This window comes from Gastrolobium bilobum, unplaced genomic scaffold (genome assembly GCF_033153095.1).
Source record: "Gastrolobium bilobum isolate Gb01-03AN ecotype WA unplaced genomic scaffold, APGP_CSIRO_Gbil_v1 utg993, whole genome shotgun sequence".
NCBI classification, from domain to species: domain Eukaryota; kingdom Viridiplantae; phylum Streptophyta; class Magnoliopsida; order Fabales; family Fabaceae; genus Gastrolobium; species Gastrolobium bilobum.
In genome coordinates this window covers 504,458-531,908 of record NW_026898494.1, presented here as the reverse complement: position 1 = coordinate 531,908, position 27,451 = coordinate 504,458, and the positions used below count along the sequence as shown (strand labels likewise).

At 33.1% G+C, this 27,451-nt stretch overlaps 1 pseudogene; it reads right to left on the bottom strand.

The window, feature by feature from the left end:
* Window positions 1-321: 321 nt before the first annotated feature.
* On the bottom strand, window positions 322-27,451 carry LOC133316824 (probable sulfate transporter 3.5; annotated as a pseudogene).

Here is a 27,451-nt window from a genome sequence, read left to right as displayed (position 1 = left end):
TTACAATTGACAACATAAAATTTCTCTTATATTAAATACCAAATTTTTATTTAGCCTATGTTTAATCTGTTTCGACATTATTGTTATGATTATGTTTTGGTTAAATAAGATAAAAATAAAATATAAAAAATATCAGCATCCTTAACACATGAATAAAAATTAATTTATTGTATTTGACTATTTGTATGTGCCTGAATCTGTTATTGTTTTTTTGATGAGTCAAGAAAAATTATCTGAATCTCGTTTATTTAATATGTACTATTATAGCTAGCAAACACTTTCTCAATTCCATAAATACAAATCTCATTAGTTTGCTGTACTTTAGGCATGGCTAGTTTCCTGAACAACTGTCTCTTGAGCATTATTTGTCTTCGAGGTACTAAAAGTGAATATTGACTTGACACCACTGCATCATCCAATGTTAGATAGAATGATTCCTTCCCAATTATGTCAACAAACTTGGATGCTATCAGCTTCTCCATAACCTCCAGCCTTGGGTTTACTAATGACATCTACACAAAATGAAAAACAAACATATACCATTTAAACTTCTTTCAGTAATTCGATTTATTTCCATAAAAATAATAAACATGGAGGGTTTACTCCATCGACTTGAAATCCATGTTGTACCTTAATTCCATTCTTTTCCAACATTCTATTTGTTTCCAACAATCCTACAATTGCTGTTGTATCAATGGATGTCACTCCTGTTAAAGCATAAGAAATCAGGGAAAACTTCATGTCCATGTTAATTTTGATTATATAATAAGTTAATAACCATAAAAAAATTTCAATTCTCAACATGGTAAACAATTTTCTATCTTTTACCTGACAAATCGAGTATGATGTGCTCCACAATGTCTCCACCAGAGCCTTGCTCACTTCGAATATACCTCATTATCCTAACGCAGATTTAGATTGTTCAATTGAGATTCATCAAGGATATATAATTGTCAGTTAATAAGTGAATCTAAACTATTGAATACCTTTCTTTGATGTACACAGAATTTGCAAAGTAAACGGGAGAACCAAGTTGTATTATCACAACTCCTGGGAATGTTGAAGCAGTATATTGCTCAACATCTCGATATACACCTAAATCAGGTAACTTTCCAATCTTGCATGTGGCAGGTCTAGCCACATATAAGAGTGCTCTAACCACACTGAGTCCAACCTTGATTGCAGATAGAATAATTAAGTCACATTTTGCTTTTACCAAAATTAAGTAAATTCAATTATATTAATAAAAAAACAAATGACTGAACAGAGAAATTAAGAAAAACTTGAGTACTCACAGACAACATGAGACCAACATCCATGCTTACAAAGGTGACTCCAAAGAAAGCAGCCATGCAAATAATAAAATCAAACATATCAACTTTAAAGAGATGAATGACTTCGTTATAATTAATCAGCCCCAGCATGGCAGATATAATAATAGCTGATAGAGCAACAAGAGGGGTGTAGCCAAATAATGGTGCCAAAAACTGCAGTGTGAGCGCCATTAGGATTGCCATTACTACGTTTGACATGGCAGTTTTACACCCTGCATTGTAATTCACAGCTGACTTGGAAAATGGTCCTACAAATTAGATTTAGGGACCAAAATATATTAGCATAAACACTTAAATTTTTTCCTTAGTAATGGAAAATTAAGTTAAAAGATTTTTTTTATTGTAAAATGTGTCAAACTTAATTATGTGAGTAAAAACTTACCACTAGTCAAGTAACATGAAGTAAAAGAACCAAATAAGTTCATAAGACCAAAAGCTATCATCTCTTTGTTCCCATCATGAGGTGTATTATCAGTAGCAGAAAAGCTTCTTCCCATTGCTATTCCTTCCTACATATACAAAAGATAAATTAATTGACAAAATGTTGATTATGATGATGGATGATATCTATATAGGTAGATGGAGATTCTAATTCCTTACAGCCAATGACAAGATGCCAGTGATAATGCCAGCTTGCAAAACTGCTGGTAAATATTTACTGTCAAAGTTCAAATACTTTATGGACAGAGGATTTAATCCTTTATCTAGATGACCCACCTATAAATAGCAGAGTTCATATATAAGAACAAAACAGAGTTTTGGCACATACAAGTAAGATACTAGTACCTGAAAAAGACTAATTATGTATAACTCACAATTTGAATTCCATGATTTTGGCCCTTGACGAGGTACGTAAAAACGCCAGCAACTACTACAGTAGTCATTGGAGCAATAGCTGATACCCAAAAGAGTTTTGGATTCCTATTCCTCTGTAAGATTGTTTTGAAAATTAAGAGAAACCCATTAGAATAACTTTGATACACACATTAATTTAACAAATACCATAACTTGGTGAAATACATATTATAGCTTTGTGAAATATATTGCTATATTTTCTCTGTCATTAACTTGACTTTTCTTTTAGTACTCGTGCCATAATTTTATTCATAGATTGTGGATTTCAAAATCCTAATGGTCCACGAGTTAATACAAAAAAAACGCCACCATTCTTTTTTCTTAACAAAATAAATATATTAAAAAGCGAATGTTGAGAATGACTATAAACTGCCGAAAAGAGCACTCACCAGGTATCGGGTAAATAGCAGGAAAACAATGAAGATCGCACCAAGAACTGTGGTTTCCCACCTTATCTGTTAAAATAAATAAAATAAAAAGAAGGTCATACACGTTATTTCCAAAATATGGAACAATTAATGTTAATATGTAAGAGAGTAAATATATTTTAACATCTGTTTTGATGAAGCAATGAAACAAATGAGAAAAAAAAAAAAAAAAAGAGCTCACTGACAACTTGGTTAAGTCTTGGAGTTGCATAAGAGCCATGCATGTTATTGTATTCTATACGATTTGTTGTGTCCTAATGTTACTAGCTGGATTTGATTAAATAAATAAGACAACAGTTTATTAAGAGGTTTTCTGGTAATTTGTCTTTTTCGAGAGTACCAGTACCCTTTATAGTTAGCGATCGATATTTATTCATGTATTTTGTTTGAAATATAAATATAACAAAATTTTAACAAAATTTTTTATGAACATAAATTTGCCCATTAAACATGGGCTAAGTATTTAAGGGGTTGATTGAAGAAATTTGGTCTCAAACAGATTTACGGTCCATCAAACAAATTTAAATTTGAATAGTTAGATTTTTTTGTATAAGTTAGTTTCCTATTATTTCTCTGATTCTAGTAGGCAAGATAGCAATTCTTATTTTTGTATGTTAGTTGCTGAATATCAGAACAGTCCTTAATCTTAGGTAACGGATAGCTATTCAATGCTAATCTCTGTGTATAAATATTGGAGTTATGGAAATGAAACAGTACAGTGGAATTCCAAATATTGAATGAAGTTATTCTTATTCTTTTAACATGGTATCAATAAACCAGGTTGATTTTTTTTAAGCCCATCACTATTCCGCTACCCAACCCATTACCTCAAACAGTATCCTTCGCTTTTTTTCTTTCTCGGTTTTTCCCATCCCATTACTTTTCCGCTAAGACCCATCTTCTTCTTTTTTGTTTTTTTCCCATCCCCATTTGAATCCCTAATTCCCTTCTTCCGAAATGGCCAACGCCACACCTCCACAAAATGATGTCGCGAACACAGATCCTCCCAACCCTGTTCCTCCAAACATTATCCTCCAACAGGAACATTCTTCCCTCCCTGTTACTATCGTTCTTGATGATAGCAATTATCCCCTGTGGTTTGAATTGCTGAACATGCGTATTGGCGCACGAAACAAAGGAGGGTTCCTTACTGGCACCACTCCAAAACCGAATCTGACCGATGCTACTTATGATGCGTGGGTCACTGATAATAAACGTGTAAAGAGCTGGTTGATTGACTCCATGAGTCCTTCCCTCATGCAGCGCTTTATTCGACTCCAAACGGCAAAGGAAATTTGGGAAGCTGCCAAGAACACGTTCTATGATGGGTCTGATGAGACGTGTTTGTTCGATCTGAACCAAAAATCCTTCAATATGAAGCAACTTGGACGACCCCTGTCTGTGTATTACAATGAGTTGGTGTCCATCTTCCAACACATCGATCAACGTCTTTCTTCAGATGCTACCACCGTCGATGGTGTAGTCCAGGTTCATACCTCTATGTCTCGTCTTCGAGTACATATATTTCTTAATGGTCTCGATTCTGTTTTTGACCAAGTACGAGGAGAAATTCTTCGAAAAGACCCTAAATTGGATCTAGAACTTGCTTATGCCTATGTCAGACGTGAGGCTCAGCAACGGCTGACCATGGGTCATTCCCAGACTGGTGAATCCACTGTTCTCTTCACCCAACAGTCTCGACCAACACAGGTGTCGTCATCTCATCATCGACAAAAGAGTGACAAGCCCTCGTATACCTGCACTCACTGTGGAGAGAAAGGGCATTCTCAACAACGGTGTTTCGAACTCATTGGTTACCCCTCTTGGTGGGATTTCACAAGGAAACCTCGGAAGAAGACTGCTGTGAAAGGGTTGAGCACTTCTGCTGAGGAAACCATTCCTTCTGCTAATGTGGCCACAGGCTCCAGTATCCTCGGTAAGTCTATTGCTTTTTCTGCATTATCTAGGAATTCTAACTGGGTAATCGACACAGGTGCTTCAGATCATATGACCAGTGACCCCACCCCTCTTTCCAATATTGTTCCTTCCTCTCGGTCTCATATTACCACTGCTAATGGGGGTATAGCCCCAATTACGGGCCAAGGTTCTATAACTCTTTCAGATAAATTAACTATCCATCTTGTCCTAATTGTTCCTTCCTTGGATTATAATTTACTGTCGGTTTCAAAACTTACGTCTGATCTCAATTGTCATGTACTGTTTTGGCCTACATTTTGTGTGATACAGGACATCCAAAGTCAGATGATAATTGGTTATGGTGTTAAGCATGGACAACTGTATGTGTTGGAGGTCCCTCAAGATACTGTAACTGCACCCGCCAGAGCCTCTGCTGCCATCAGTTCTGATAAAGCATATGACCTTGTGTGGCTGTGGCATCGTAGATTAGGGCATCTCTCCTTTGGTTACCTTAAAAAATTATTTCCCCATGTATTTGCTTCTCTCAATAAAACTGATTTTCAGTGTAATGTGTGTGAATTGGCCAAAAGCCATCGCATTCCTTTCTTTCCAAGTACTAATAAAAGTTCTGTTCCGTTTCAAGTTATACATTCTGATGTTTGGGGCCCTGCCAAGGTACCTTCTATTTCAAAATCTTTATATTATGTCAGTTTCATTGATGAATGCACTCGTATGACTTGGGTTGTCCTCCTGAAACACAAGAATGATGTCTTTCCTGCATTCCAAGAGTTTTATAATATGGTACATACCCAATTTCAGAAGTCTATCCAGGTGTTACAATCTGACAATGGCACTGAGTACATAAATAGTGTGTTTACTGCGTTTCTTGTGTCCCACGGCATTCGCCATCAAACCTCATGCACTTATACCCCACAACAGAATGGTCTTGCTGAACGCAAGAATAGGCAAATACTGGAAATTACTCGTGCATCTCTATTTGGCATGAACCTTCCTAAGTACTATTGGGGTGAGGCAGTTACATCTGCTGCTTACTTAATAAATAGAACACCTTCGAGTGCACTTGATTTCAAAACACCCCAACAAAAACTTGAATCTTTTTTCTCCATCCCTCATATTCCTAATCTGGAGCCTAGGATTTTTGGCTGTAGCGTATTTGTTCATATACCCAAAGTGTTGAGAAATAAATTAGATCCTTGCGCTGTTAGATGTGTATTTGTTGGTTATTCTAACTTGAAAAAGGGTTATCGTTGTTTTGATCCCGTGTCTCATAAGCTTTATGTCACCTTGGAAGCCACATTTCATGAATCTGAGCCGTACTATTCAGGGGGAGAGACTAGGCCTTCCTCTCAGGGGGAGAACAAACATACTAGAGAAGAAGACCAGTGGATTTGCAGCTCCAACGTGACAGCTCCAACTCAAACAGAATCTGAAGTAGCCTATCCTACCACCTTAGATGGTTCCCCTGAACCTAACACTCCAACACACACACGGGAGACAATAACTGGGACACCATTAGCCGAAGAATCATCACTGGATGTCCTGGAACCACCACAATCTCAGCCAGAACAAGTGCAACCTGATCAGGTAAATTCTAACCTTAATGATACATCTTTAAGTCATCAAACTCAGCATGCATTACCACCCATCACACCGTGTGTAAGAAAGTCACAAAGAACCACCAAAGGCATTCCTAAGTCTCTGTATGAACCTGATCCCACTTCTAAGGCCAAATATCCCATCAGTAACTATGTGTCAAGCCATAAACATTCTGAATCATATGCTCTGACCACTGAATCATTGTCCAGTATATCTATTCCTAGTTGTGTGCAGGAAGCCTTAGAAAACAAAGATTGGAGAGCTGCCATGGATGTGGAGATGGCGGCCTTAAGGAAGAATTGCACCTGGGAAATGGCAAACCTACCAAGTGGAAAAAGAACCATTGGATGCAAATGGATCTTTACTGTGAAATTAAAACCAGATGGAAGTATAGACAGGTATAAAGCTCGATTGGTAGCAAAAGGCTACACACAGAAGTATGGAGTTGACTACCAAGATACTTTTGCACCAGTGGCGAAACTGAATACAGTTAGGATCTTAATCTCCATTGCAGCTAATAAGAATTGGCCCTTAAAGCAATTTGACGTGAAAAACGCTTTTTTGAATGGAGACTTGGAAGAAGAGGTGTATATGGACATTCCCCCGGGAATTCAAAGAGATCCTACTGAAGAAAACAAAGTGTGCAGATTGAAAAAGGCCTTGTATGGCTTAAAACAGTCCCCAAGAGCATGGTTTGGAAGATTCACTCTTGCAATGAAGAAGTTCGGGTATACACAAAGCAACTCAGACCACACCATGTTCACTAAACACAAAGGAAAAGAGGTAACTGTTTTGATAGTGTATGTAGATGATATAATTTTGACTGGAGATGATACAGGTGAGATGAAATTGCTGGAACAGCACTTATGTACAGAATTTGAGATAAAAAGTTTAGGAGAACTAAGATACTTTCTGGGAATTGAGATAGCCAGATCAGAAAATGGAATATTCATCTCCCAAAAGAAGTATGTTCTAGACCTACTGGCTGAAACTGGTATGTTAGCTTGCAAACCAGTTGAGACTCCCATGGAGATGAACCATGGATTAGAAATACATCCAGACCAGGAACCTGCTGATATTGGTCGCTATCAAAGACTAGTAGGTAGATTGATTTATTTGTCCCACACAAGACCAGATATAGCCTATGCCGTAAGCATAGTGAGCAGATTCATGCACTCACCCAGTGTTGATCATATGAAGGCTGTGTACAGGATTCTTAGGTACCTTAAAAGTTCACCTGGAAAGGGCTTGTTGTTCTCTAAACATGACACACAGAATATCAAGGGATACACTGACTCAGATTGGGCAGGGGATAAGACTACTAGACACTCTACATCAGGATACTTCACTTTTGTATTTGGAAACTTAGTAACCTGGAAAAGTAAAAAACAAAAGGTGGTAGCTCGGTCTAGTGCAGAGGCAGAGTTCAGGGGAATGGCATATGCATTATGTGAATTGGTATGGATCAGCAGTGTGTTGAAAGAACTGAAAATGCCCTTCAATCAGCCAATGGAACTATATTGTGATAATAAGGCAGCCATAGAGATTGCTCACAACCCAGTACAACATGATAGAACAAAGCATGTTGAGGTGGATCGCCACTTTATCCGAGAAAAAATGGACCAGAATGTTATCCAACTTCCCCATGTGAAATCTGAGGACCAATTGGCAAATATTCTAACTAAAGCCATGTCTGCAAGGAGCTTTGAATCAGCAATCAACAAGTTAGGCATGCATGACATCCATGCTCCAACTTGAGGGGGAGTGTTGAAATGTAATTTAAATTTGAATAGTTAGATTTTTTTGTATAAGTTAGTTTCCTATTATTTCTCTGATTCTAGTAGGCAAGATAGCAATTCTTATTTTTGTATGTTAGTTGCTGAATATCAGAACAATCCTTAATCTTAGGTAACGGATAGCTATTCAATGCTAATCTCTGTGTATAAATATTGGAGTTATGGAAATGAAACAGTACAGTGGAATTCCAAATATTGAATGAAGTTATTCTTATTCTTTTAACAAATGTTATTAGCTGGATTTGATTAAATAAATAAGACAACAGTTTATTAAGAGGTTTTCTGGTAATTTGTCTTTTTCGAGAGTACCAGTACCCTTTATAGTTAGCGATCGATATTTATTCATGTATTTTGTTTGAAATATAAATATAACAAAAATTTTTATGAACATAAATTTGCCCATTAAACATGGGCTAAGTATTTAAGGGGTTGATTGAAGAAATTTGGTCTCAAACAGATTTACGGTCCATCAAACAAAAAATTAAGACATATTCTGGACATATTAGATTGATTTAGTTGTAATTAATTTTTTTTAATTTTTTAATTTTTATGATTAATGTTTATCTTTTTAATTTTTAAATTTTAAAAATTTGAAATTTCGAGTTATTTTATAATTAACCTGTAAAAGGATGTTTAATTAAATATTTTGTTATTTTAATAATTATAATTGACAACAGAAAATTTCTCTTATATTAAATACCAAATTTTTATTTAGCCTATGTTTTATCATTTTCGACATCATTGTTATGATTGTGTATTGGTTAAATAAGATAAAAATAAAATATAAAAATATCAATATCCTTAACACATGAATAAACATTAATTTATTGTATTTGAGTATTTTTATGTGCGTGAATCTGTTAATGTTTTTTTGATGAGTCAAGAAAAAAAAAAAAAAAAAAACTGTAATTTGTTCCACACCAACCTCATGTTTATTGTGGAGGATGCCCTTTATGACTGCCACAACGTTTGTTTTGGTTGAGAAATGTTTCATGCCAAATATGCCCTTTAGTTGTTGGAGTATGAGAATTACTGCTGTCCCTCCCATGAAGCCAGTGATTGTAGCATGTGAAAAGAAATCAACCAATATCCCCAACCTACAATAACAAGGCGTAATTTTCTCATTCTCAACACTCACCACAAAAGTAGAATGAAAATAATTTAGTTGCATTAGTCAGCTATACTTTTTTCTTTTTGTCTTAATCTTACTTTCTAGGTGCCAAGCCAAACACATCCAAAACCGAATCACTGATGATCAACATCAGAGTGGGGTTTTTTTCTCACCTGAAAATACCCAAACAAGCTTGGAAAACACCCGTGACAAAGGTTGTTGTGAAAATCAAATGAAGAAACAACGTCGGGTCATCTTCTGGGTCTGCCACGGTTGATATAGTGTGTCCTATAAGCAATGATGACGATGCTAATGTTCCCACTGCCATGTGCCTTGAGCTCCCAAAAACAGCATACACAACAGGTGGGACAAAGCTGGAATCTGATATATATATTATAATCACCAAACATCAAACCAAATTATATTATTAATTCTTCACTAAAGGCTAACCATCAAGCATTAAAAGTGGAGCTAGGATCAAATATCTAGTTTATCTTTATCATCATCATAAAGGAACAATGTTTAAGGAAGTAACTGTCTATCCATATAGATTATATGCAATGAATTTGATCCATGAGATTGTAATTATAAACAAAGTGATGATCAAAATATATTAATCCTAATTTTCAAATAATATATAGAATTAATATTTCTCTTGCAAGATTGAGATAGTTTTATACTCTGCATTCACATAAAATGGATGATATTCACTTTTTCTGTTTCTTTCTCCTCTACTCATTGGGTTCACCCACTTTTATATATAGCAGGTTGCAAGAGAAATATATATATATATTTGTAAAATACACTTGAATTCAATCGTGCACCAATGAAAATAGTGTATGAACTATAATCATTGATTCAAGTGATAAAATTGAATCCATTGAGTTTCCAATGAAACAGTTGAAAAAAAATGGTGTAAGGAATGAATAAAGAAATTAAAGAAGAACAAAAAGAAAAATGGAGTATAATAATTAAATTGATTAGTTTCTTACAAAGACCAACGAGGGGAGGAATGTTGGCAAGTTTGGCTAGCTAATGCCTTGAGGGATGGCAAGGCTTGTGATGGTGAGGCCAGCTTTGTCCCACCTCTTGTGTATGCTGTTTTTGGGAGCTCAAGGCACATGGCAGTGGGAACATTAGCATCATCATCATTGCTTATAGGACACACTATATCAACCGTGGCAGACCCAGAAGATGACCCGACGTTGTTTCTTCATTTGATTTTCACAACAACCTTTGTCACGGGTGTTTTCCAGGCTTGTTTGGGTATTTTCAGGTGAGAAAAAACCGTCACTCTGATTTACCCAGATTCACTCGATATAAGTTATGTTCACTTTGTCTGATTCACTCGATATAAGTTATGTTCACTTTGTTTGTATTATTCATCTTTCTAACACTCATTCAGTCACTCAATTTATAATGAAATATAAATAGGTTTTAAAAAATTCCTAAAACATCAGTATTCATGGATTTAAACCCAAACTATTAAAAAAAGAAAAATATAATGAGTCAGCTATAAGTTAGTAATAAGTTGACAATAAATATGAAGTATGAGTCATGTCCAACAAAAATCAAGTAATTCAATAAATGAAACATGTAATGTGGAAATAAAAATATTAACTTGAATTATTTTGAACCAATCCAAGTGCAATTCCTAAACTATCACAACTGTCTAAATCTTATGGAACTATGAAAACACAGCAAATTGCTATAAAATTCTTAAAAAAAATTAAAGTGACTTTTTCATAACTGCAGTTTGATTATGTTTAATTTTTTTTTTTCTCAAAACTGTTTGTAAAATAGTTAACGAAATATGTATTTTATAAAAAAAAAATTAAGTTAAAAGTCAAAACACAAAATAAAATTAAACAATACATACATGTTTTTTAAATTTAATTCTAAAACTAAAAAATAATTATACTTTTTAATTTTATTTTTTTTACAGAACAGACATTATCCAATACATCTTTTTTTATTTTTTTATTCTGAAAATTAAAAAAATAATTTTAAGAACTGAAATCAAACAAACCCTAGCTTTCCTATTCTAAAAGAAGAGTGTGGGGTGTACAAATTTTTTTGCCTAATGTCACTAAGACTTTTTATCTATAGGGAATTGGAGTAACCACTATCATGCTAGCTTGATCTTGCAATCGTAACCTTTTCAAAATTTAAATTAAATTAAATTTAGAATCTTTGATGCACAATTGATATTTTCTAATTAATTTAAGTCATAAAATTTTTACTGTATTTAGATTATTTGAAAAAGAAAAACTTAAATTTGTATAATTATCAATTTAGATGGATGAATTTGGCCAGAAGAATTGCTTGTGGAGAAATAGCGAGTTACTATCTCAGGAGCTTGGAGAATACAGTACTTAGTGGTGTGATAAAAGGAGGGAATTTATTGTGATCCGGGACCATCATTTTTTAGGTGGTCCTTTAGTGTAAATGGAAGGATAAAGTTAGAAAAGAAAAAAAATAACAAGGGTAAAATGAGAAGAAGAAAAATTAATGTTGTGAGAGGAGCATCGAATTATTAAGTGGTCCTAAAATATATTAAATATTTTCGAGATGAAAATAGAATAACCGTTTTTGGAGGAGAGAGAAATAAAATGTGTGTGTAAATTTGATAATGAAACGAAATCGCGTAGACAGCAGACAGGTTCTTTTAATTTGATTTTCTAATAAATAAACAACACCTTAGTACTTTGAGAGATTAGGGCCTACGGAGTAGGGGTATATGCTTTGGGCTCCAACGATGGCCAAATTAGAGTGTGAATATGAAGTATGAACAATCAAACTTTTACTAAATAAATGTATGCTTGGAATAAAAATCACTCCTTTTAAAACTCCACCACTGAGTACAGGGGTGAGGATAATTTTTTTTAGGCAACCTTATCTTTATATATTTAGAAAGAAATGATTTCAATTCAATTTTGTTTTAAAGTTCTCTAGAAAAGTATTTTTTTAAAGAAAAACTTCAAAATAAAATAATCTCATTCACCGACCATAAAAAGACCTCTCTCTATATATTTCCTTATGATTAAGTGTGTGCATGAAAATGATTCTATTTTCTATTATTGTATCCGAGAATAATTTTTTATTTTATTTTTATATTTAGAAATAATTCCTGAAAAAAATGTTTGATAACAAATTATTTTGGCAGTTAAAGAGAGAGAGTGTGTATTTACTGCTGATAATACATTATATGATATCTGTATTTTATGAATAATGTATCAAGAAAAAATTTATTTCTTTTTTCTGTCAATTTATATTCCAGACATCATTCTATGGAACAAAAAAATAAACTAATTTTATAAAATAAATTTTTTAATTATTTTTGTTCCCATAATTAAAAATAACAAAAAAAAAACATTTTTAAGAAGGTTATCATCCATCCTTGATACTTCCTATGGTCCACTACTGTACTTCCACAAATAAAATTCCCGTAAGGCTTTTGAAGATCATCACAACATATCTTTCTTTTTTTGGAAACACTGCACAACATATCTTGTGTTATATATTAGGTATACCTAACGAAAACTAGTGTCACAGGCCTTGGTGTGAACAAATTCTTACAAAAACAAATTTTGGACTTGGGTAAACTACCTTTATGTCCATAACTTATGCAAAAGCTGTCCAAGATTTTTTCTAATTTCATTGATTTCACTTGATCAGTCGAAGCTTCAGCCACGTTAACCCACAAGAATCAAATAACGAAGAGGTGGGAGATTTTGGGACCCACCAAGCTTCATTCTCTTGTCTTTATTGGTATAAATGTATAATCAATCGAGGGCCTAGCCGCCTAGGGGCTTACCTTGATTTGAATTGCAAGCTTGTGTTTTCCGCCAATATTATTTTTTATTATGTAAAATTTATTTGGATAAGCTACTATACATGTATATATGTAAGTGTTACACTGATTTATACGAATCACTAGATATAAAATGAGATGAGCGTGTAAGATTGAAAAGTAAAATTTATCATTTTTATATCTATTTAAGTTTATGCTTCCTATATATATCATGATTATGGAATAAGATGATCTTGTAAAATTTATTAATCATGGATGATGTATATGATTATAATTTTTGTCTATCTTTTATTTTGTCTACCACTTTTAACACTGTTAGTTCAGAATTTAAATAGTAGAGAGAAATATTAAATGTAGTTGAGATTTTGATCTAATAGTATTGAAGTGTAGGTAGAATAATTCATCCCTTATAAAATACCTAAATAATATGAAATCAAAATTGTGATTGTGCGTGCCTTATTGAGCCATCACAAAGCCGGAGGAAATGAGGCCACACGACACGATCTTCCTCTCTATGACTTATTCCAAAAATGGCAACCTTAGTGCGATGGGAGCATGATGGCTATCAGGGCATAACCCTAATCAACAGTGTGTCTGATGGGTCCACCATCACAGAAGTTCAAACACCAATGCCTACATTGTGCTGCCTAACTAGGCCTGATACCAATAGATGCCAAAAGTTCAACTCAATATGATCACAATGGATTTATCATAATAGATTAAATTGGAATATCTATTAACTTGATTATTTTAAGAAATATAAAAACATTAATTATATTACCTACATATAATAATTTCTAACATTATACCACTTAGGCTATATTAATTATTTTATTTTATTTTGAAAACGACTCTATCGAGTTAATAACAAGAAAAAATATTTTATGTGGCCACGATTTTGAAAACAATATTCCAATTCCAGCATCTCAATTCAATCCAATTCAATATAACCTTATTATAGGAACATGACGATCAATATGTCGAAAACAACATAACATATGACCTTCCATATTGACATACAATAAGCATCATATTTTCATGAATTATGGGCCTTGTAGAGTAGCAAGAATTAGAGCTAAAATGTTATCAACAATATAAAGCACTACTTCTTATCGGTCCTCAATGTAATTTCTCAACAACATGAAATTACATTGATGCAATTCCCAAACAATATAAAATTACACTCCATAATGCAATTTCTCAACAACATGAAATTGTATTACCGCAATTTCTAAACAATATAAAAATTGCCCTTTTCAATCTAATTTCTTAAACACATGAATATGAATTATGCAATTTTCAAACGACATGAAATTGCTCAAGTTAGATAAACTAATATGTCACAATGCAACTTGAGATATCAAAATTTGTGACATCCAATCATCTTTAAGCTCACAACATGCTTAAAGATATTATTCCATACATATATTTCTCAGTCGACTGGAGAAATAATAATAATAATCATCAATTATGAAAATTCAAATAAATGTCACAAAATCACCATCAGTTTGCAGAGAAAAGTGGCCATAAAAGCAATCTAAATATGACTCCCACTAACCAAGCGAATCAAATCCCACTAATTAAGAAAATCAAAAGAATCTAAACTCATGTTCTACACATAAAAGAGACTATTGCAAAATATTATCTATCACAGCTTTTAGATCAAAAGCTCTTGTTTCATTCAATAAATCAACATCTTACTAGCAAATAAAATGTCATTTACATAAAGTACTAAGAAAATATATTTACTCCCACTTACTTTCATGTTGATGCATTGGTCAAATATATTTTAAATTAATTTAAAGGAATTAATAGAAAATTTCATTGTTAAGGCAAAAGGGAATGCATCAAAATAAACTATAGGGCAAGACATAACTTTAATCAAGGCAAGTCATTACAACGAGGCCAATACGATAACACATCCCCCTTTGGCCAAAATGCACATACCAAGGTTGCAACCAAGGTCAAAACCTTCGATAAGTTATTTAATGAGCACAACAAATTATCAAAATAAGGCCAACATAATAGTACATTTCTCTTTGGGCAGAATGCACAAGTCAAGATTTAAACAAGGTCAAAGCCTCATATGAATCAATCATGAACACAACATTGGGTTTGAAAATTATCCCCTTTGGATAGATAGATCTTCAGATCAATAAGCCTCTAATAATTTCATCTATAACCTTTAAAAAATATTGCTCGGTAAGCATACATTGGTTTCAAAGATTTGTCCCCTTTGGGCAGACAAGTCACTTAAACCAATACATCTCTAACAACTTCATATCCAATAACAATAACCCCCTTTGGGAGAGAGATTATTTAAAATAACTAGAAACAATACTTAAATTACAAAGAAATCATGAATCAATACAAGCAATTCTACTTTGGTGCTAATCACATATGGTAATTCATAAAAACTCTTGTACCAAAATATAATATAGTCCACAAGGTCTAACACCTTTACTATCATGCATTTAAATTCAATAACATTATCTAAAAGGTTTTGCACTTAAACAATTCAAGTTGAAGCATGCAATCCAATAATAGAAATATTACAACATGTAATACGGGCTAAAAGTACAAAACCATACAACCATATCAAATGAAAGTTTAATTTTTCAATACATTTTGCACCAAAATAAAATAAAATTTATAACTAATAAAGTTTAATATAAGTTATTTTTATCATAAAAAAGAACATGATATCCAAGTCATTTCAAATAAGAAATACTTAATGTCAAAATCATTTTAAAGGGTGATAAAAAAATTTCTTTCAAAATCAATTCATATTCTAATATTAAATTAAGTACACATGTCCCATAATAACTTCAATGTAAAACCAGGCATGTTTATAACATATAATATAATAAGATTAATTATAGGCAACAATAAAATAATTAGCATATTATAAACTCTCTTTTGAGCATAGTATAGAGTACACCATTCACATAACATTAAGTTGAATACAATAATGAGAATTACATATTAATAATCAATCTCTTCTGGGCAGATAACTCAACATGCATTATTATTATTGACAATAAAGTTAACTAATTTACACACATAATGCAACAAATTAGTCTGAGCAATAATGAATATAATTAAATACCATAAACCCCCTTTGGGTAGAGTATATAATATATAATTATTTTTCATTACATGAAGATTTAACAGCAAGGAAAATTACATACAATTATAAAAATTTATCCTTTTTAAGCGGACAAACTTTTAAATTATATGTATTTTTCCATAATATCATGTGCAATCTAAAAATAATTTATCTCCTTTGGGCAGATAAATACTTTTAAATCATGTATTCTCATGAAACTTTTCTTCATGCAATTTTTTGAATTATTATATATAACAACCCTATTTGGGCAGATACTTAACATATAATAATTCAAAATAATAGATCAACAACAATGCCCAACAACATGAAGCACTTTACAACATGTATTTCTAGAAATCATATACATTTGTCAATCCAACAAATTTTGTCATAAAATTTTAGCACTTAACGTTAAAGCAATTACCAACTATGCTTAAGTAGGAGAATGACAACAACCTAAGTGAATTTGGGGAAAGTGAATTTTGTGACCAAGTTCACCACTCAACATAATAATTTTTCAGTGATTTAGATTTTCAAAATTCGGGCATATATATATATATATATAATTCACAAATATTATAAGAATAATTCTGTTAAAATTTGGTGAATTTTCGATTAAAGGAAAGCGCACATTGTCCTTTATTATAAACCAAACGAAATAATTCCTTAAAAAATATATAATGTAGCGGAAAAATTGCAAACACTATTCTAACAACTCACATATATTTCAAGGATCATGCTATTAAAATTTGGTGAATTTTGGCATAAAATTGAGTGCACACTTTTCCTCATTCTCCTCATGCCGCGAGTGAGATTTGTATAACAGACTCAAACAGATCTTATTCCTTTAGCGGGACGACCCATCTCTAACTCATCAACAAGAGGGTCTAACCCACATAACTTGTGAAGAACACAAATGCTTCAATAATCAAGCTCTTAAATAATTGCATATCAATTTTAGTCACCAATATTTAAACAAGGTAACAACTGATGTGTTTCTAAAATTCAAAATTAATGCATTGAAGACCAACATATGCAGTGCATTCTGGAATTAAACATTTTGAATGCTTTCAAATGCATTAAATGATTTATGAATCATTAATACAAGCTTCAAATGATTATAATCAGCCATTTAACATCAAAAGCATGGATTCAACACAAAACCCGACAAAATTCCTAGAAGGGACATAAAGTATGAGACCACAAAATTAAAGTTTTCAAGTCTATTATTATATCATTCTATAATGGATATAATAAAATTCAATAAAAGCATATAAAATTCAAAGAATTCAATAAAGACAAAACCACAATTGAACTTAATGATTACGTCGATTTTGTTGAGCAGTGCAATGTTTTTCACAAAAATTTCCATGACATTTCATTATATTGAAAAATTAAAAAAAAAAACGATTTGAATATAGGCATCGTATAAGCCATCCATTAAACAAATACAGTTTTAATGTAATTCCATAATAATAATAATTGAATTCCAACATAGACCGTCAACATATTGAAAGACATTAAAACACATAAAAGGAAAGAAGTGATGCATCAATTTCACAAAAATAGATTAATCAAATACTACACCAAATATATATCCAACAAAAATAAACAACCATAATGTAACAAACCATGACAAATTGTAACAAGTTCAAGAGTAACAACTTTAACTAGGGTTGTGCATGGGTCAGGTCGGGTCAGGTTTTTGTGCCGACTCGACCCAACTTGATTTTTATAGGTCAAGTATTTTGACCTGACCCACTTTAATTTGATCCAAGTCAGGTGTGACTTGGTTTGGATTTTTTTGAACTAGTTCAGAACCGGGTGGCATCTGACCTGACTTGGTTTCTGAAGTGCTTCTGACTTTATTTTTGAAGTGGGTCAAGTCTGACATGACCGATTTTTGACTTGGTTTTGTCACAAAATTTGGTCGAAATTTCAACGTTGCAAACGACGAAAATTTGGTCACAAAATTATTTTTTCGTCGGAATATTTTTTGTCGAAAAGAAACGGAATTTTTTCTCTAATGAAAATTTTTACAAAAATAAATTTTCTATCAAAATTTAGTTTTCGTCAAAAAATTTGACGAAAATGATTTCCTCCATCAAATGTTTTAAAAGAAAAAAAAATTCGTCAAAATTTTAACGGAATATTTTTTCGTTCAAAATTTCGATGGGAATGTGTTTTGAATAAAATTTCGAAGGAAATTGTTTTGAGAGAAATGTTTCATTTGAAACTTTCGATGAAATTTAGATTCTCTAAAAAATTTTGACTAAATATTTTTTCCGTCAAAATTTTTTATCTAAATATTTTTTGTCAAAAATGTTTACGAAAATTTTTGACAGAAATGTGTTCAGTTGAATATTTTGATAGAAATGTTTTTTATCAAAAAACTTGACGAAAATATTTAGTCAAAAATTTTCGATGAAAATGTGTTTCGCTAAAAATTTCGATGAAATTTTTTTTTTGTCAAAAAGTTTAACACAAATATTTCCGTCGAAAACTTTCGCCGAAATTTGAATTCTGTAAAGAATTTTGATAAAAAAAATTTCTGTCAAAAAATTTCGATGAAAATGTGTTTCGTTGAAATTTGTTATAAATATATTTTTTTGTGAAATATTTTGACGAAATTTAGATTCCGTTAAAAAATTTTCCGTCAAATTTTTTTACAGAATATTTTTCAGTAAAAATTGTTTATCAAACAAAATCTTTTGTCAAAAATATTTACGAAATTTTTTGATAATAATGTGTTCCATTAAAAATTTTGATAGAAATGTTTTTTTATCAAAAAACTTGATGAAAATATTTAGTCGAAAATTTTCTATAGAAATCTGTTTCGCTAAAATTTTTGAAGAAATTTATTTTTTTGTCAAAAAAATTAACGAAAGTGTTTCCGTCGAAAACTTTCGCCGAAATTTGAATTATGTAAAGAATTTTGATGAAATTTTTTTGCGTCAAAAAATTTCGATGCAAATGTGTTTCGTCAAAATTTTTGATAAATATGTTTTTTGTGAAATATTTTAACGAAATTTAGATTCTGTAAAAAAAATGTAAAAAAATAAAATTTCGTCAAATTTTTTTACAGAAATATTTTTAATCACAAATTTTGATGAAAATATTTTTCGTCAAAAAATTTGCGAAAAATTTTGAAGTAAATATTTTCCATAAAAAAATATGACGTAATTGTTTTATGTTAAAACTTTTCTTTTAATTTTATTGAGAATTTCTTTTTCTTTTTTTCACATAATGGGTATGGGTCAAGTTTTGGTCTAAAACTGACCCAAATAAAAGTGGGTCAGTATTTAAACCCAGTTCAAACAAAATAGGTATTTATAGGTCAGGTCAAAGTCAGAGTAAAAGCAGGGCAAGTGAACCAATTATTTTACACACCCCTAACTTTAACAATTCAACAATCGTATATTATGGGTAACTTAGTCTATGGAAGAGTTAAGATCACTTCATCATCACAGTGTTTGTCCCACGGTCAATGTCAATAATATAGACACTATTCATGCAGTTGGTGATTCTCTATATATAAACATCATACAAGAAGTTTATTTATAATGAGGGTATGGCTGTTAGCGGAAGCATAGGATTAGGAAAACTGAGTAAAAATGCCGACTATTGAGGAACACAGTGGCGGAGCCAGGATTTATTCCTGTGGGGGGCGAAAAATCAAATATAAAGGAGAAGGTACCAATGTGTTAGATCACATTTTATTTTCCATACCTAAAATTTCTTCTCCTTTAATTTCTCTGTTCCATTCTCTTTATTTTTACATTTCAACATATGTTGATCAACATACAGTACAGAATGTTACAAAAATGTGTCCACCTTACTCTATAAATATATGAGATAGTAGAAATAGAATGGCAGATGCGTTGAATCACGATCGGGGTCATAACCATCTTGCAGAGAACCTTGGTTGATAATATTTGCTCCATAAACTGGTCAGAATGCTAAGGATATTGACGATGAATTATCCCACTCAATCTGGTTCTGAACTTCTTATTGAAGTGTGGCAAGACCTCCATCACGTCCTTAATAAAAAGCATATATGACCATTCTGATGTTTGTAGAATGAGTTTCACATAACGAAAGCAATTAGTTAAATAAAACCAATTGGACAACTATGGATTTGTTTGACAGCTAGCAAGTTCTTATAGGGACTTCTTTGCTAATTGATACAAACTACGATAGTAAGACTTCTTTCGTTGTAGTTGTTTTGAGGAATCAAAAACTACATAAGATATAAATCAGGATATGTTTGTTAAATTTTAAGAGAGGATTTTGCGAGCAAGGGGAAACAAGTCCAAGTCATGCAATTTGCACACTACTTCTTTCATACCTTCTCACATGTAATATTTGTTATTTACTTATTTACTATCACTGATATCATACATTTGTCTGAATGAATGGTGACAAGAAGCGGAATGAAGATGTGAATCAAATAGTGTGCAAGTAGCACATTTGGATATAGATCATACTCAATAAATAAACAATTTAAGGAGAAATGGAGAAGGACTGAGGCAGAGCCAGGCGGTGCATGAGTGAAGCCAGAACAAATTTCTCCTCTCAATCTCAATTTTTTGACTATATTTCGTTGATAGCTCCATCCATGCTCTGCATGTTCCCTTCCTTTGTCCCGTCTCTAACTATCCCCATCATTTCTCCATTTGGATTACCTTACCTTATCCCCTATTCCCTTCCTTACATCATTAGACACCCACCATTAAGTTTTTTTTCCAAATTTAGGGGGGGCGGCTGCCCACTCTAGCACCCCTCTCCCTCCGCCCTTGGAGGAACACAAAAATTACCAAAACCCATTTTATCTCTCTCATTCTTCCATTTTATCCCTCACTAGTTTACTCTTTGTTATCTATACTTATTTCTTATAGACTCTATTCATGAGTTTTATGGCAATGCAAATCAAAAGGAAACATACCATGTATATGCAAGTAAAAGAATATATGTTATTATATCAAAATATATCTTGGTAGTAAAAAAAATTCCATACTGTTATATCTTGGAGGCAGAGATGATCAGTGTAACACCCCGTATATATCCGGTAATGTTATCATATCATCGTATTAAGCTGCGCTTAATTAAAAATGCGGAATATCTTTTTCTTTTCAATTATGACGTCATTATCATTACCAACTTGCTTAATTAATCGTTTAAATAAAACCATGCTGGTATGTAAATTGCAAAAGACAGCTAACGGAATACCTCATTAATTAAAATAACAGATATAAGTCTCTAGTCACGGAACTACAACACGTAGACCGGACAAACTACTAAGTTATACAACTCAACTCAACTCAAAGTACTAACATAAAGTGGCATGGACTAACCCCATGCTCACCCAAATAAGGCACAAGCCCAACAGAAGTCTCAACATCAACAACATAATAAAAGCAACTAAAAACATAACATCAGCAGAATATCCAGCATCCAACATGTCAGCGTAATAAACAACAATAATCATCAACTAAGCTCTGGCTTCCTGTCGCCAGAGGCATCAGTCCCCGTACTACCTGAACCTGAAATAAGCATTCCCCAAACGTGGGGTGAGATCTCTAAAAAGAAATCTCAATAAGACAAGGGGTCCTCAAGGATCTTCCACCCTAAGCTCACTTACATGTGCAATATAAGTTCTAAAAGCAGTAATTCAATATCAGTGCAATGCAACAGATATTCATGTCATGTGTGTTATAACAATTCTACTGATCAGAGAAGTGTAGGAATACGTCTACTACCCACACAGTGCCAGCCCATGATGTACCCGCCCCCAGTACCACCCCATGGCTTCCTGGCTAGGTGAAACACCACATACATATCATAAGCATTTTGCACTTAACAGCTCCATAGCATTTCAATAAAACAGTACATGAAAACACATCATGCATATAAACCATCCCCCATGGGACATGGTGGAACATACAATGGCTAAACCGAGGACACGAAAGCTTACCTCGCAAGCTAGCTATCCAAGCCAAGAGTCCACAATACCTCAGAGTCCACAAACAGCAAGATCACAATCTGTTTGGACCAACAATATTATCAATATTTATGCACAACAAGCATATGATTTAAAACAACGCCCTTCCTTTACGTTTTACGTCTTTAGACTTCTCACAAAGTCATAAGCCCTTAATCACTTGATTCTGACTTAGTTTAATTATTACAGAAGTCCACATAAGTCGATCATGGGTCCACCAACCCAAAATGACATTCTGTATGAACAGTACCGTCACTGTTCCGAAATTTCCAGAATATCCGGATATTTGTCGGGGGCATATCCGGATATCTCTCTGCCAATATCCGAATATCAATATCCAGGTATTCAGATCCCCATATCTATCCGGATATGCATATCCGGATATTTCGCGACAGAATGCAGTTCTACATTTCGCGAGATATTCTTCCAAAGGTTGGGTTTTTAACCCATTCCAACGTCCAAGAATGCATGTTTAACCTCTTTTAAGTTCATATAACAGTTAGTTACTTGTTTAACTCATTAAACATGCCAAGACACCTCTTTCAACCATTAAAACTCATGATCCAAGGTTGGTGACACTTACCCAAGCTCAAGGCAGTAGCTAAGGGTGCTCTTGGAGCTCACACTTCAGCTCCAAGGTACTGACTACCAAGTGCACGAAAATGAGCTTCAAGATGGCTCCTTTCTCCACAAAGGTTGCTTCTTGGAGTATCAAAACACCATAACAATGGCTCCTTCAACCCTCACTATGAAGTCAGCCCACAAACTCTCCCAAGGTAATGCTCAAAACTCATAAACAAGGTTCTCTCACCCACCCAAGGTGGTTCACACCAAGCAATGATGATCAAGTGAAGGAATAATGGTCAAAGATGGTGCCTTTGGTGAGAAATAGAGGAAGAAAGAAAGTGGAAAAGGGCTGGTCACAAGGCTTCAGCAATTCTCACGAAGAGAATCTGAACATGCCTAGGGTTTTGGGCCCAAATGTTGCATTTAGAGTAAATACTCTTTTTAGTCCCTGGCAATATTCACGAAGCCCTTTCAGTCCCTAGCAATAAAAAAGGGACAAATTGGTCCCTGAAATAACAAAAAAGAGGCCACGTTCATCCTTCCATTAACTCCCACCTAACGGCCCAACTAACGGTGCATAATTGGCACGTTAGTTTGCTGACGCGGCTTGGATGTGGGACACCATGGAAGACGAGACGACGATGTTTTGGTCCCTGTCAAAATCACGAGGGCCATTTTGGTCCCTGTCAAAATGCACGAGGACGTTTTTAGTTCCTGACAAAAAGAACGGGGCCCTTATTGGTCCCTAACCAGAGAAAAATAGGCACATGACTTTATTGCTTTTCTATGCAGTACAATTTTGCAAAATAGAAGTGCATTACATCAGAAACAGGAGTGCAATCCATTTGTTCATCACAAAGTAATTAAACTAAATTTCATCACAAAGTAAAATACTCCTTTTTGGCATTTTATTTCAATGAAGTTTGTGTTTCTAACTGAAGTTTCGACCTTATTAACGATTATTCATTTCTTTTTCAATGCTAATTAAGCTTCCCACTTTGTTAAAAGGGATTCTTGGCTCTTGCAAACAACTTTTACGATCCCTAGAATACTATGAACTGCTTTAATTCTCTTAGTCTGTATAAGGCATAACGTTATGCGATTTATGAACAATATCTTCAGTAGTGTAGCATTACAATTATACTATTTATTTTTCTATAAAAGATAATTGCATGATTGTTGATATTTAAATACAGAGAAAATTCAGAGAAGAAGCCAAGTAAATGATTGTTGATAATTGCAATGCATGGCAGTTGACTGGACTGCAGCAGTTGGCAGTTCTCAGCCACATGAAGGCAACTTGAGAGGAAGCAACCCACCTCCATCAAATCCACAACAGGCAAATGAGCTGTTGAGTAATGAAACAATGAATGCAGCAACCAGTGGCACACGAAGCAGATTATTGGCCTTCATGAGCACACCTGGTTTTAGGCCACCAAGGCTTGCCTCAAGAAAATGACCTGCTGTTGTATATGACCTGAGAGTAGTGTATGAGCCAACTAAGAAGGATTTATTATTATGTGACTGACTTTTTTTATTATGTCAATGTTTTTTTGTAAATTCTGGCCATATTGTATTAGAGGCTTTTCTTTTAATTTCTGGCAGTTGGCTTTATTTTGTAATGCACTACTGTACATCCATCTCTTCAAATATAATTATACTCAAATCATGTTCCAGCTATTATGTTTCACAGGGTTGATGAATGTTTAAGTTTACCATTTTTTGATATTTTTTAACTAATATACGTAGTTGTAGGTCTTGTACATCCATGTCTTCTGGTTTAACAAATTGGACTGCATACAAATCCAATTTAATGTTATGTTCCTGTTTTGCAAAATTGTATTGCACTCCTGTTTCTGATGTAATGCACTTCTGTTTTGCAAAATTGGACTGCATAGAAAAGCAATGAAGTCATGTGCCTATTTTTCTCTGGTTAGGGACCAATAAGAGCCTCGTGCTTTTTGTCAGGGACTAAAAACGTCCTCGTGCATTTTGACAGGGACCAAAATGGCCCTCGTGGTTTTGACAGGGACCAAAACGTCATCGTCTCATCTTCCACGGTGTCCCACATCCAAGCCGCGTCAGCAAACTAACGTGCCAACTGTGCACCATTAGTTGGGCCGTTAGGTGGGAGTTAACGGAAGCATGAACATGGCCTCTTTTTTGTTATTTTAGGGACCAATTTGTCCCTTTTTTATTGCTAGGGACTGAAAAGGGCTTCGTGGATATTTCCAGGGACTAAAAAGGGTATTTACTCTTGCATTTATAGTCCACTTAAGCCTTAATCGCACTGTACTAGCATTAATAGCTACGCTTAGTATTTTAATCCCAAATTTTGGAATCTGATTCTACTCATTTTTTTAAGATTTATCATATTTTTATTTTATTTTTTGCAGTACCTTTTCGGTACGCGCTTTTCATAGCCAGTATCAGTTTCTGGCACCAGTTCTCATTATTTTAACTTGAAACTTGTTTTACCAGTCCTATATAATATTCTAGGAATTATCATGCACTTATTATAATTTTTCGGGATACTTTTTCGGTAAGCATTTATACTGACTAGCAGAACCGGTATCTGCATTTTTGTCACAAAATCGAATTTCAGCATTATTACTCACTTACCATAATTATTTAAGCCTCATAATAATTATTAGGGTCAATTATGAAATTATTTCCTAATTTCACATATTTAATTAATTAACCTCCTTAATTAACGGTGCAGGTTCTTACATTCAGTTCAATAGATTGACATGTTAATCTTGGATCCAGTGTCCTCTCCAAAGTATCTATGAAGGAGATAACCTTGAGTCAAGCAGATCATTGTGCACAATGAATGAATAACGGCTTTGCCAATAGGGATGTAGTAACAGCATAACAGTAAGAGAGAGAATAACGTACACAATGAATGAATAACGGCTTTGCCAATGGGGATGTAGTGACAGCATAACAGTAAGAGAGAGAATAACGTACCTTTAGATTTTACTTCTTATTTATAAGATTTACCTGTGGGTAGGTAGTAGAATATGGATTTTTAGTGCCTCTGATAAGGATACCTTGATGGATACCTTTTCATAATTATGCTTAATTTAAATCTTAAATTATTCCTTATAGAGCATGTCAATCAATAGACCCCTTATACGATCCATAACACATACATAGTACCGAAGTCATGCTTTTGCATAAAACTAGAGGACCAGAATGCACATATGTGATTTGCACAATAAATTCCCATGGAAGACACAGCAATCCATTGTAGAGATTTGCCTTCAAAACCATAAAGCAAAAAAGCAAACCATATAGGACAAAAAATCGAATATCACTTTGAAAATGTAATCGTCATATGAATTTTGAATAAAGCACGAAAAACAAATATATATATATATATATATATATATATATATATATATATATAAATAAAACCAAAAGCTGAAATTTTCAGTAATCATAGATCAATAGTATTGGTGTAAGTTCCGGTATTCAAAACACAATATATTTAAACAATATTCTCCGAAAACAATTTCAGTAGATTAAAAATCAAAATAGTAATGCATATGGAATATTAAAAAGAATTGAAATTGGCAATTGACACGTAAATCGAAAATTCAAAATGACATTTTCAATTGATATATACAAAACAAAAGTGTATTTTCTTATCTCTCAGGCGAGGTTAATAATTTTTTTAATAGCCCTAAAATTTGAGAATATAAATTCTCCTTCAATATTTCACGAAAACACTTATAACATATATGGGAAAAGGGAGTATTATTTTAAATGATACACCGTACATCATTTCACTCTCACAAAAAAGTGAAATCCACATCTATAAAACTTTTCTCCCTCACTCTCTCTCATGATTTATCTCCTTCTCTCACTTAAAACGACACGTTTTTTAAAATAATACACACTTTTTCTAACATATATTAATGGAGTATCTAAAACAAAACCCTAAGATTCTCAATTCAATTAAACAAGTTCAAGAATTAATGCATAAAGTTTCAACCTTTATAAAAAAAACCCAATTTCTTTAATTCCATTCGATATCATGGATTCTATAATCATATACACAACGCTCTGATATCAAATAAAAAATTTATTACCCTAGATCATGTATATGATTATAAAATACCTAAACAATATGAAATTAAAATTGTGATTGTGCATACCTTAAAAGGGCCGGAAGGAAATGGACTATATGTCGGGATATTCTTCTTTATGACCTATTCTGAAAGTAGCAGCCTCCGTACAATGAGAGCATGACAGCTATGAAGGTATAACCCTACTATATATAGCAAGAGAGGAAACTTAGCAAATTCAATTCTATTAATAAAAAAAAAAACAAATGACTGAACAGAGAAATTAGAAAAAACTTGAGTGCTCACGTACATCATGAGACCAACATCCATGCTTATAAAGGTGACTCCAAAGAAAGCAGCCATGCAAATAATAAAATCAAAAATATCAACTTTAAAGAGATGAATAACTTCGTTATAATTAATCAGCCCCGGCATGGCAGATATAATGATAGCTGATAGAGCAACAAGCCAAATATTGGTGCCTAAGAACTGTAGTGCGAGCGCCCTTAGGATTGCTTGTACAACGTTTGACATGGCAGTTTTACACCCTGCATTGTAATTCACAGCCGTTTTGGAAAATGGTCCTACAAATTAGTTTTAGGGACCAAAATATATTAGCATAAACACTTAAAATTTTTCCTTAATGGAAAATTAAGTTAAAAGATTTTTTTATTGTAAAATGTATCAAACTTTATTATGTGAATAAAAACTTACCACTAGTCAAGTAACATGAAGTAAAAGAACCAAGTAAGTTCATAAGACCAAAAGCTATCATCTCTTTGTTTCCGTCATGAGGTGTATTATCAGTAACAGAAAAGCTTCTTCCCAT